Here is a 13,057-nt window from a genome sequence, read left to right on the forward strand (position 1 = left end):
AGACCACAAGCCTGCAACAAGTGTGGTTTGCATAGCCCCTGTTTGAAAAAAAAAAAAAAAAATTGTTCCACAGAAATATGAGCTACAAAATTTTATGAGCAACTTGAGGTTGTTTTACATGTAAGTCGCACTGAAGACTGATTCATTCTCTACTACTGGACCATATAAAATACAGAAAGCTATCTGGCACTTTAACTTCCTTGTCAGTAAACCAAGAGATACTGTGATTCCACATTTGAAGAAGAAATAGGCACCAATTAAAGTCAATTGCCCAGGGGTCTCAGAAAATCAAGGGTCGGCAAAGATCAGAGAGGGATCTCTGCTAAGGACAGCAAGTTGAAAACAGCCTTGGGCCTAGTGCTCTCCCACCACAAGGTGGCACAATTCCCCTTGCCTGAAATCTTTGGTTACTGACTTCCATAGTGTATATATCATTGTCTTTGCATATAAGTAATTATATCGGACTGCCTCGTCTATGATATTATGTTTCCAGGGGCTAAGCTCTAGCTCACTTTTGAGATATTAACCAGCAAAATGTTTCCCACACCAGCGTAGTGGTAGCTTTTCACAGTTACTAGCCCCTATCTCATTTTCCTTCATTGCCAGTGGTGTAGCCAGAAGGTAATGAAGTCAAAGCCCAGGTTTCAGTAAATATGAAAATAACTTATTTATTACATCATAACCACTTTACATACATTATCTCATTTTCGCAGCATCACCAAGAGATAGGTAGGTACTATTCTCATCCCCATCCTATGGATGAGAAAACCAGGATTACACATAGCCAGAAAGTGGTGGTTCTGGGATTTGAGCAGGCTTGTCTGTCTCCAGAGCTAGAGCTCTTAACCACCATGAATCATAAAGAAAAATTAGTTCATAGGGATGTGTTGAAGTCATGTTTCTATGATCAGATAAAATAGTTCATTGGTGAGATAGTCATTGTTCAGAAAGAACTTATGTCCTAAAGTGGGGCCCAAATCCTTTACCAAACTCCACAAGTATTCTTGTACCCTCAGTTCAAACATGTGCTCTACATACCTTTTGCTTTAAATAAAACCAGACCTAAGGTATTTTCTCTATGGCTCTAAATAACGTTTTATTTGCCAAAATTTCAATCACTGACCATTTTAAAAAGAATTCAGGTAAATATAAATACAGTGGCTTTTTAAAAATTAATTTGTGTGCTTCCCTGGTGGCACAGTGGTTGAGAGTCCGCCTGCCGATGCAGGGGACGCGGGTTCGTTCCCCGGTCAGGAAAGATCCCACATGCCGTGGAGCGGCTGAGCCCGTGAGCCATGGCCGCTGAGCCTGCACGTCCGGAGCCTGTGCTCCGCAACGGGAGAGGCCACAGCAGTGAGAGGCCTGCGTACCGCAAAAAAAAAAAAAAGTTCTGAGAAGCCCTTCAGAAGTAAACCTGTGTCACTTTGTTTAATTCAGTTTTGTTTCTTCCTAAACTGAGTTCTTTCACAGAGCCTTTCTTCCTCCATCCCTTGGAATCAACACTGAAAATACCCTTTAGGAAGTGCTGCCTGGTACAGCAGCCTACCATTCTTTCATACACTGCCCTCTGTCATGCCTCTGTGCTTCTGCATAGAGTACCTTCTTCCTGTAATGTCTTCTCCTTCTGTATGAACTGTTACTCGCCTCTCAAGAAACAGCTCAAATGTAACCCTGTCTATGAAGTCTCCAGCCTTCGATTCTCTCTCCTTGCTGCTCTGAGTGCGCTGAGACTTCTACTAGAGAATCTATATTTCACATTTTCATTATTTTTCATGTTTCTCTCTTGCACTAGATTGTTGTCTCCTTAAGAGTAATGGCTGTGTTTTATTTATCTTATTTTATTACCACCTGCAGCTCTAACTGTACCTACCACTTAGTAGGAGCTCACCAGATAAATTTGTTGAAGGAATGTTGAGGAAAGAGGCTCAGAATGTTTAAGCAACTTAAGGTTACATTGCTGTTTCATAGCAGAGGTGGGACTCACACACAAGGTGCCTTGACTCAAGGTATATGGCTCTTTCACTGGGCATGAATAGCAAATTTGTGGCAGACGTTTAGCTCTTCCCCCACCCATGCCCCATGACAGACAATAATAAACCAAGCTCCACCAAACCCAGCCTTTTGCTCTGAAACTTCAAGCATCACTCCAGGAAACCACTACCAGAGTGGGCCCAGGAGGTAAAATATACTTGTTCTCCTTGCCCTATTCCACGCTATACCTCCTATCAATCTGTTTTTGTGGGCATGGCAGAGTGGCTGTTGATTGTAGAGTTCCCCCAGTGCTCTGCTAAAGACCAGGTACCCTGAGCTGGCTCTTTGTGGCTTAGCAGCCTCTGTCCCCCTTCAGTGAGACCCTGGGGCAGGGAGCTAAATGCCCCTAAATGTTCACTTCTCTATCTGCCCCAGTGTTGCCAGCCATTCCTAGAGTCCTGATTTGGAAGAGCCACTGCCCCTTGGCACCTGGATATTAGAGCAGATTTTGCTCCTCACCCACTCATACACCAAGGTTTGACAAATATTTTCTCTTTTAATTTTGTAGAGGCAGTGTTAGAATATTTACTAGTGATAGGAAAGAATATGACTGCAGCAGCCTGGAAACAATCTAGCTTATGGGTCATAAATTTCATCACTGAGGTCTTGCCCAAGACTAGTTTGGCTGACACAAAATTTACTGAGTGTATCACCTGCTCTCCTACTTAACTGCAGTTCTCTCTGGAAATAATCACCCCAAATCCTCCTTTTCCACCCTACTTTTCTTTGGCTTTCTCTCCCCAGCCCCTCAGCCCAGAGAAGGCTATTTTTGTTCATATGACTAAGAAGACAGTAGATCACTAATAGGTTAATGGGCATTGAGGCACCTTCCCTCTTCCCCCTCCTATAAAGAGAAAAGGATGGTTTTCCTTGCTCATTCTATTGTCTCCTACAGCTTAAGACCTATCAAAAGTTATACCAAAATAAGTTTTCAGCATGCAGCTGTCCTAGAGGTGTCTGTCTAACAAGGACAAAGACTAAGCTAATGCCCCATGCCTTCATACTTCCAGTAAGTTTGGGTGACTGGCTACAGTTGCGAAAATAGCTAATATTTATAGAGCACTTACCATATACCAAATACCATGCGAAGTGCTTTATGTGAATAATCTCATTTAGTCTTTATTATCTTTCCATACTATAGATGCTATTTTAATCCTCATTAGAGAAAACTGAGGCTTAGGATAACTTGCCCTACGGCACACAGAAAGTAGAGGAGCCTGGATTCAAACACAGGTCTGTCTGACTCTAAAGTCCATGACCTTGACTACTGTATTTTAACAGCTAGAACTGTCCAGTAATGGAAAGGGCCACCTGGACAGGTAATGAGTGGGTTCCTGATTTGAGGAGGTGTTTAAACAGGTACTGGACAAACAGTAATCTTAAAAATCTGTTCTACCAGTACAGCTCACTCTCATGTCAGTGATGATTTTCTATTTGCCTGTATGGCTTCTTATTAGTCATCATTATCATCATCACCTCTAATTAGCACATACTATGTGTCAGGCATCTTTCTGAGGAGTTTTACTTCCATTAACTCATTTATGAAGTAGGTAATATTATCCCCATTTTATAGGTGAGAAAACTGAGAAAGTGACTTGTGACAAGCTCACCCAGCTAATAAATAAACGTTGTAACTCAGGCATCTGGCTCTAGTCCATTCTCTTAACACTACATTATACTGTCTCAATATTTGACATGTATGTGATACTCTTTTTAAATTTTTATTCTCTTTTATTATCAGAGGTATAATACATATTTGTTGTTTAAAAAAAAAAGTCAAATAATATACATTATTTCAACACAAGTTGAAAGGACCCCATAATTCCATACCCCAGAGATTACTGTTACCCTGCTTAATTATATAGTTACATATATGTATGGGTTATACTGTACATAATACTAATATCTATTTGTGTGTTTTTACCTCTAATAATATATCTGGGATATTTTTCCATGACTCCTCAAAGCTCTACTTCATGCTTTTGAGTGACCGTATTATATGGACCATTAACATGTACCAGTTTTCCTACAATAGACAGATCTACAAGGAAGATACATAGATATAGACATACATATGTATGTATATAGAGATATATAAAACTCTAGCTGGTTACCTGTGGATATATATATCAACCAACAGTTCCATACTAGAGTACTGGGAGGGCTGATCTCCCCATACCTTTGACAGAGCTGGGTTTATATGACCTGTATTTTTCATTAACACAAATAGAGTAGGTTGAAAATGGTATTTCAGTTTTTGAATTTGTAAACTCTGTATGAGATTGGAAATCCTGTTTCGTGTTTATTGGACATTTGCATTCCCTCTTTGAACTGCCCCTTCATGTCTTCTGTGACATTGATAATGACCACTCCCTTCTCTGAAACTTTCTGAAACTTTCTCCTCCTATGAGTTCCTTTCTATTTTTTCCTGACTCTTCCAATTCTCGAAAGACTCCTCCTTGAGTCTCCTTCCCAGTCCTCCTTCTGAATGACCCCTAGATAATACAATAATAATAATTACAATAATTAACATTTCACAGACGCTTAGTATGTGCCATACATTAAATAAAGCCTTTAAAATAGAGTCTTATTGTTTGTACTTCGTTAGATGAAGAAAGGAAGATACAGTCTCACTGTAAGTGGAAAAGCTCACACTTGAGCCCTCTCTATTTTGCTTCAAAAACACCACATATGTTCTCTCCAAAATAAGTGTAAACGTTCTCCAAAGTTCTTACCTACGTTTTCTTGTTTAACATACACATATTCCATGGATTTCTTATCCATTTCTTTAACTTCTAATGTATCTCGAGTTTCTGGTCCATACAGCCTATTAGACTATTGCCAAGTCGATGTATTGTGGGTACCTCAAATTTAACACATCCAAAATGTTTTATCTTCCTCAGACCTCCTAGCCATCCTCCAAGATGACCTCCTCTTGCCAATATGCTCTCACTTAATAGCACTGCCATTCACTCAGTTGCTCAAGCTAGAAACTTCAAAGCCACCTTTGAATGGGCCCCTGCCTCCATTACACCTCACATCTAATCAGCTCTAAGGTCTTGCCAATTTGAGACTCCAAATTGTTCTCAATCCATCCTCCATGTGCCTTCTACTATGGTTTTAGATAATTAAGGCTCTCAACATCTCTCCCTTGCACTATTGCATCTGCCTCCTAAGTGGTCTCCCTACTTCTGTGGTCTCCTCAGTTCCCATCTATCCTTCCCATGGCTGACAGTTAATGTTTCAAAGCCAGTAACTGATCATGGCACAACCTGCTCATAACCCTTTGATAGTTACCTTCTGTCTACTGAATAAACTCTAAACTCATCAGCATAGCACATAAAACATTCCATAATCTGACCCCAATTTATCTTTCCAAACTCATCTCCAGCACGTTCCTACTCAGGTACCTCCAGCTACAACAACTCAAGGCCACTTGCTTCTCCTCAGAAATATCAAGTCTCTCCAGGCCACTATGCTGTTGTTTGTGCTACTTGAAATGCCCTCCTCTGGCTTTTCTACCTGTTGATGTTTTACTTTTCTTTGAAGACCCAGCTACCTGCCTGCTGCGTACACACTGTCTCCCCCTACATTTCCAGCCCTACAATTTATTACTTGTCCTCTGTTTATATTTCTATTAAAGCTTTACTACAGACTAACTTGTAATCTGGTCATGTGTGTCTGTTTTCTTGAAAGGACTATATCTTAAACATCTTAGTATTTCTAGAGCTTACAGGGAGCTCGATACGTAAATGATTAAAACTGAAGTCCATTTGTGATTTAGGTAAAAGACTAAACAATCTCAAAGTTTACTTCCAAATCTGAGATTTTCTGTGCCTTTTCTTTACACTGAAATCTTATTTGAGGCTCTTGCAACTAACATTTAACCTTGGAAACCAACTCCTATTTCATGGGGCCAGTTCTGCTTTCACTTCTTTGCAGAGGCTTCAAAAGCCAAGAATTTGGGCTCTTGGCAATGAAAGTTCGGTGAATGTTGTCACTGGGTTTCCAGAGGAGGTGGGGTAGAAAGCACAAGAGCACATCAGGAAACTAGCAGAGTTCCAGGACATCTGGGATTGATTATTCCAGCAAGATGCTCAAGCCAAGAGAACAGTTCCTGTACTGGGTTTCTTGTGGGGTTTTTTGTTTGGTGGTGGTGGTGGTGGTGTTTGACATCTGGGCTTTGGCGGCCACGCCTATGGCTTTGCTCAGCAATTCTTGAGGAATGAGATATGAGCTTGTTTCAGGACTCACATCTTACTGACTGGACTTCTGCTACAGCAGAGTCCTTCAAAAGACTCTTCTTTTCCCCTTACATGTGCTTTCTTGGTAGGTCTAGGTCTCATTGTCCTTTACAGAGAGAAGAATTAGCCTCCAAGAACCAAAAGAAACTCATACTTCCTGGGGCCTGAGTTGGGTTATACCAGTGCTTCCTAATTTCTCCTCCTCATATCATTCTTTTCAAATCATGGACACGGAACCAGGAACCGTAAAAAAAATACTCGAGGGAAAAGCAACCTCAAGCTACTGAGGAAATGGATTCACTCCAGCTATTCTGAAGTTTCTCTTTTTAAATACAAGCTGAGTAGAACTTTGTTCCAGTTTTGAGGACACATGCATTTCTTGTCTGAAGTTACATGTTTTGTACTTTTAGTTTCATTATTATTATCTTCAGTGTACAAAATGTACTTTAGATATGTTCAAAGATTCAAATTCTCAATCTAATTCTCAAACATACAAACATATTGTAATACTGCCCAACGATCAATCACAATTAGGATTTCAAATATTCTGACCTATTACCCTGGAAGCAAAAGGCATGTACTGCAGAAGAAGGGGGAAGGAAATGTGTTTTGCTAACCTTCACTGAGTACATATTCTGCCAGGCACTGGCCTATGCATGTTATTTTATTGAAAACTCACAACAACTCTATGTCATATGCTATTATTTGCATTTTAGTGATGGAGAAACCAAGCCTCAGAGGTTAAGTGATTTTTCCAAGGTCATATACTTATCAAGTGGCAGAGGCAGGTTTTAGATGACAGGGCTGACTCCAGTAATATATACTCTTTACCCATCACTCTTAATATAAAATAATAATAGTCAGCGTGATATATAGAAGCTTCTTATCGAAACATTCTATTATCTCCAGCATCTCAGAAAGATAATTCTTCTTATTTTATTCTTATGCCAACATTTATTGAGTACTTAAGACCTGTCAGGCCCTGATCTAAGTGCTGTATTATATGTGATCTTATTATTTCTCAGAAAATCCACTTTTTGAGGAAGGTACTGTTATTTCACTGATGAATAAAGGTGCTGAGAGAGGTTAAGTAAGCTCACCTAGGTCAGAGAGCCTGATTTAAAATCCAGACAGCCTGCCTTCAGAGAGTAAGCTACACTGCCCATGGAGAGCACGTTCCGGAGCTAGAGAGACCTGGGTTCACATCCCAGCTCTGCCTCCTCCGGGGTAATTCAACTTGAACATATGTCCTCAGTTCCCCCATATGTAAAACGAGGTTCTGGGGACTTGCCTGCTGATCAGGTGTCCCCATATACAGTCTCAAATTCCTCAAAAGTCAGAATCCCTATTATGTAGTGAAAGGCAGTGTAGTTTTGAACTACGACAGACCTAGGTTCAAATCTTACCACACTTACTGGCTAGATGACTTTAAACAAGATATTCAAACTTTCTGAGTCTCAGTTTCATCACCTGAACATGTAAGATAAAATACCTACCAAATAGGGTTATTTATGAATCAGAAATAATACATGTATGTTACAATATCAGGGGATTGGAAGAAGTTCTACCTTTTAGTTATTATTAATACTGTTATGGCTACTGACTAAGAAAACATACTTTCATATACACCAGCAGGCAGAGGGCAAAGTTCCCCATATACCCTCCTACCGTGGGCATCACTGAGAGAGGCTAGAGAACATTCTCTCCTGGGTAACATCAAACAGGAGACAGTCTGCTGTTGGGCCTCCTTTAGGTGTGGCTCTGACTGAGGTGGATGGGGACAGGATGGGCTGATGTATTCTCTTTGCTCATCTGGCCCCCCTCCTGGCCAGCATAGTGAGAAAGTACTAACTGTGAGCCACCTCCAGTGAAGTGCAATCAGACTCCTAACTCTCACCCCATAATGACACCCCTCTTTGTTAGAGGGCTCTAAGGGGAAAGCACATGGCCTTTAGAGTCACACTTGCTTGGGTCCAAACCTCCAAGACTTAAGTGAATTTAGGCATGTTCTTTTATAGAACATCAGGCCCCTTTCTGTCAAACGAGAGCTATCATGTAGGGTATTTGTAAAAATTAAATACTTCATGAATAGGATCTAGCTCAGTTTTAGGGATTTAGTATACACTCAACAAAAGAGAACAGTTCAGGATCAATATCATTCTGAGATGAACAAACAGCAATGATATGCCAAGGGTCAAGAAGGGGGGCAGGTCTACACAAAACACTCTGGCTGAAACATTTTTTAAGAAGAATCTGAAGAGCCTCTTTTATTTTTAACTTTGGAGACAACTGTTTCCCCCAAAAGTTGCCTTATGTTTAGGGACTTAGATTTTGTATGTTTAGCAAGAAAAATAAGTTTAATGTATTCACTTACTATTTTTTCTGGCCATGCCCCCGGCTTGTGGGATCTTAGTTCCCCCACCAGGGATGGAACCCAGGCTCTCACCAGTGAAAGCATGGAGTCCTAACCACTGGACTGCCAGGAAATTCCTTCACTTGTTTTGTTATAAACCCAATTTGTATCTATCACAAGCTGTTAGCTGAAACAGTCTTGTAGGACTTGGTTATAATGCTCAGCACTGAAAGAGACATAAATACTAAATAATATTGCAGCAGACCCCTGTAACATCGGGTTCTGAGAGACTACTAGAAATTGACTAGGTACCTCCAGTTTAGGATTTGGCCAGATCCATAGTACAGGTTGGCATTTTGCCTTACTAACAAGAATAACAGGTGAATCACCCCTAAATGAATGAATCTGGGTGAGGCCATGCTATCCATATATCCACATTGAAGACCTGGTTGGTGATCAGGGTCAGAACTTACCTCTGCATTAGGCTAAGGAGGTTTTTTGTGTCTCTGCTTTTACAGTGCTCATTTCCATATATGAGGATTTGAATCATCAGACACTAGGCGAGTTGAGAAGCATAACAGTTTAAAGAGAATCAAATAACAAGCACCTTCATTATAAACCAAACTCAGGAGAGCACCAGTGGAACTGAGATGTCACAGGTTGACATTTCAGATGCCTGTACTACTCTTCCTCCTGGTTCCCTTCCAAGGAGGAAGGAGTCTGAATCGAAGGCTCTGTCCCCCTAGTGCTGTACCTGTATCATTCCACTTCACTGAAGCCTCCACTACCATATGTGGCTGTGGAAAACCAAAGTAACAGGCCTGAAAATTGACAGCATGCCTACCTAAAACCCACAGTGGTTTCCACCAGGATTTTCCAAATAGCTGTAACCAAACGGGTAGATATAAATGAAATCAGTGTACGTGTCCCAAACTTGCATTGCATTCTCATACTACATAACTTTACTCTTAGGCAGTTTTCCATTGTAAATTTTATTGCTGACCTCTCTATCCAATCAAGGTGGAATTATAGGCACCAGATTTGCCCTCCCACGTGAAACAACCAGAAAAGAAAAAGTAGACGAAATATATTTGGAACGATCTTCAGGACAATGAACATTAGGCAACAAAGTTTCTGTAGTCATATTCTCCCTTAGCACATCTAAGAATGTGAAGAATTTTCAAAAGAGAACACTTTACTTTAAAAAAAAAAAAAGAAAGAAAGAAAAAGAGAAGGAAGAAAAAAAAGGAAGGAGAGAGAGAGGGAAGGGGGAGGGAAAATACACACACACCACACACACACACACACACACACACACACACACACACACATCTCCCCTCACATTTTGCTTACAGGCCTGGAAGCAAATGTAAAAAACCAGCCAGTATTCACCTTCCTTAGCAGCTGAATTGCCTTTCTGAGCTCTCCTTTGGCAAAGCAGATCCTGCCCATGTTATAAAAAGTTTCAGCCACTTTTTTACTACAGTCACCATAGCTAATGACCTGAGACTTCAATAAAGACTTTAGCAGTCTGTAAGCCTCCTAGGGGATAAAAAAAAATATGTACATATTTTTTTTTTTTTTTTTTTTTTGTGGTACGCGGGCCTCTCACTGTTGTGGCCTCTCCCTTTGAGGAGCACAGGCTCTGGATGCACAGGCTCAGTGGCCATGGCTCACGGGCCCAGCCGCTCCGCGGCATGTGGGATCTTCCCAGACCGGGGCACGAACCCGTGTCCCCTGCATCCGCAGGCGGACTCTCAACCACTGCGCCACCAGGGAAGCCCTGTACATATTTTTAATTCACCTGGTAATTCTGAAGGAGCATGCTGGTTGTATTCCATGAGCTTTTCAAACCTTCAGAAAAACTGAAAGAATAGTAGAATGAATACACATAATATTTTAACCTAGATTCACCAATTGGCTATCATTTTGCCACATTTGCTTTCTCTTTAAAAAAAATTATATGTATATGTAATAGATAACATTTTAATATACATATATAAATACATACACATATATATTTTTGTTGAAAATAAGTTGTACTTAAGATACTTTACCCCTAAATACTTAAGCATGTATATTCTTAGAACAAGAACATTTTCCTACATAACTACAATTACATTATTACTCTCAAAATTTCTTACATTGATATAATATTAATATATGCTCTGTATTCAAATTTCCCAATTGTCCAATAATGTTCTTTATAACTTTAAAAATCTAATATCCAATGAAGAATCACATATTGCATTTAGTTTTCACAATCCTTTAGTCTTCTTTAATCTGTAGCGGTTCTGCCCTTTCATAATTTTGGCATTTGTTTTTTTTTTAAAGTCCAGGCCAGTTGTCTTTCAGCTCAACTCTCACTCTTAACTACTTACTATACAGCATATGATTTAGAGAAAAATTAAGTATACATTGGAAGTTATTTATAGAACAACAATGCTTGTACTCATTGGATTTCCCAATGTGCCTTCTTTAGAGGGAGTGAAGAGGTATAGTTATTGCTGGCACCCTCAAGAATGGCACATCACCCTCTGCCTGTGTTAACTATGTTGACATTTATAAATAGAACATTTCTTTGGAACTGGGTTGAACATGTAATCAACATCCTCATATGTGGCATGTCAGAACAAACATAAAAAGGATGTCAGTTGTTGCTTTCCAGGAAACATTGACAATAATTTAGGAGTCTCAAGGCTCTACATTATCTTTGCATTTTTCAGAATAGGAAAACATGCATATAAGTAGATTTTCCTGTTTTTTCAGTGTACAAGTCTTTCACCTCCTGGGTTAAGTTTATTCCTAAGTATTTTATTCTTTTTGATACTTTTGTAGATGGGAGTGTTTTCTTAATATCTGTTTCAGATTGTTCACTGTTGGTGTATAGAAACGCAGCAGATTTTTGTATGTTGATTTTGTATCCTGAAATTTTTTTATATCCTGCAATTTGTTTATTAGTTCTAACACTTCGTGTGTGTGTGTGTGTGTGTGTGTGTGTGTGTGAAATCTTTAGGGTTTTCTACGTATAAGAATATAAGATCATATAATCTGCAAATAGAAATAATTCACTTTTTTCTTTCCAATTTGGATGACTTTTATTTCTTTTGCTGGCCTAATTGCTCTGGCTAGTACTTCCAGGACTATATTGAATAGAAGTGGGCAAGAGTAGGCATCCTTGTCCTGTTATTGATCTTAGAAAAAAATGCTTTCAATTTTTCATCACTGAGTATGATGTTACCTGTGAGCTTTTCATATATGACCTTTGTTATTCCTAGTTTGTTGAATGCTTTTATCATAAAAAGATGTTGAATTTTGTCAATCATTTTTTCTGTATTCTTGCAATGATCATGTGGTTTTTATCCTTCATTCTGATAATGTAGTGTATCACATTGATGTATTTCATGTGTTGAACCATTCTTGCATCGTAGGGATAAATTCCACTTGGTCATGGTGTGTGGTCATTATAATATGCTGGTGAATTCAGTTTGCTAGTATTTTGTTGAAATGTTTGCATCTATATTCATCAAGGATATTGTTCTGTAGTTTTCTTTTCTTGTAGTCTTTTCCTAGCTTTGGTATCGAGGTAATGCTGGCCTCATGAAATGAGTTTGGAAGCATTCCTTCCTCTTCAATTTTTTGGGAAGAGTTTGAGGAGGATTGGAGTTAATTTTTCTTTAAATGTTTCATAGAATTCAACAGTGAAGCCATTTGATCTTGGGCTTTTCTTGTTGGCACATTTGATCTCCTTACTAGTTAGAGTTCTATTCAGATTTTCTATTTTTTCATGGTTCAATCTTAGCAGGTTGTAGGTTTCTAGGAATTTACCCATTTCTTCTAGGTTATCCAAGTTGTTGGAATGTAATGGTTCATAGTAGTCTCTTATAATCCTTTTAATTTCTGTGGCATCAGTTGTAATGTTTCTTCATTCATTTCTGATTTTATTTATTTGAGTCTTCTCTCTGTTGCTCTTATTTAGTCTAGCTATTCATTGGGGTTGATTCCAGTAGCTCAGGCTCCTGGTGCTCACAAAGTGTGCTTCTCTGGGTAGAGCAGGCTGGCTCTTCAGTTGAACCCGTGTAACTTTCTCTTTGGCTTCCTTCTTTTCCTGATCTTTCATGCATTTCAGGAATTTATCTTGGCCCTTAGAGTGCTTAATATGCTCAATATGTACATTAATCCTCTTGGCAAGAGGATTACCCTTAACGTGTTTGTTTATAACAATGCCAACAGCAAGCTGGGTAACACTGTAGACCCTTCCAATATTGCCACGGTAACATTTCTGGGCATTCCTTTTTGAACAATGCCCATTCCCTTACTGTATACAAGATCACCTTTCCTGTAGATCCCCAAGGATGTGGCCAAAGAAGTAACTCCATGTTTTCTAAAAGGCCTAGAGAACATATAGTGGATGCCTCTCCTCTTTCCC

Source organism: Lipotes vexillifer, unplaced genomic scaffold (assembly GCF_000442215.2).
Source record: "Lipotes vexillifer unplaced genomic scaffold, Lipotes_vexillifer_v1.1 scaffold647, whole genome shotgun sequence".
NCBI classification, from domain to species: Eukaryota; Metazoa; Chordata; class Mammalia; order Artiodactyla; family Lipotidae; genus Lipotes; species Lipotes vexillifer.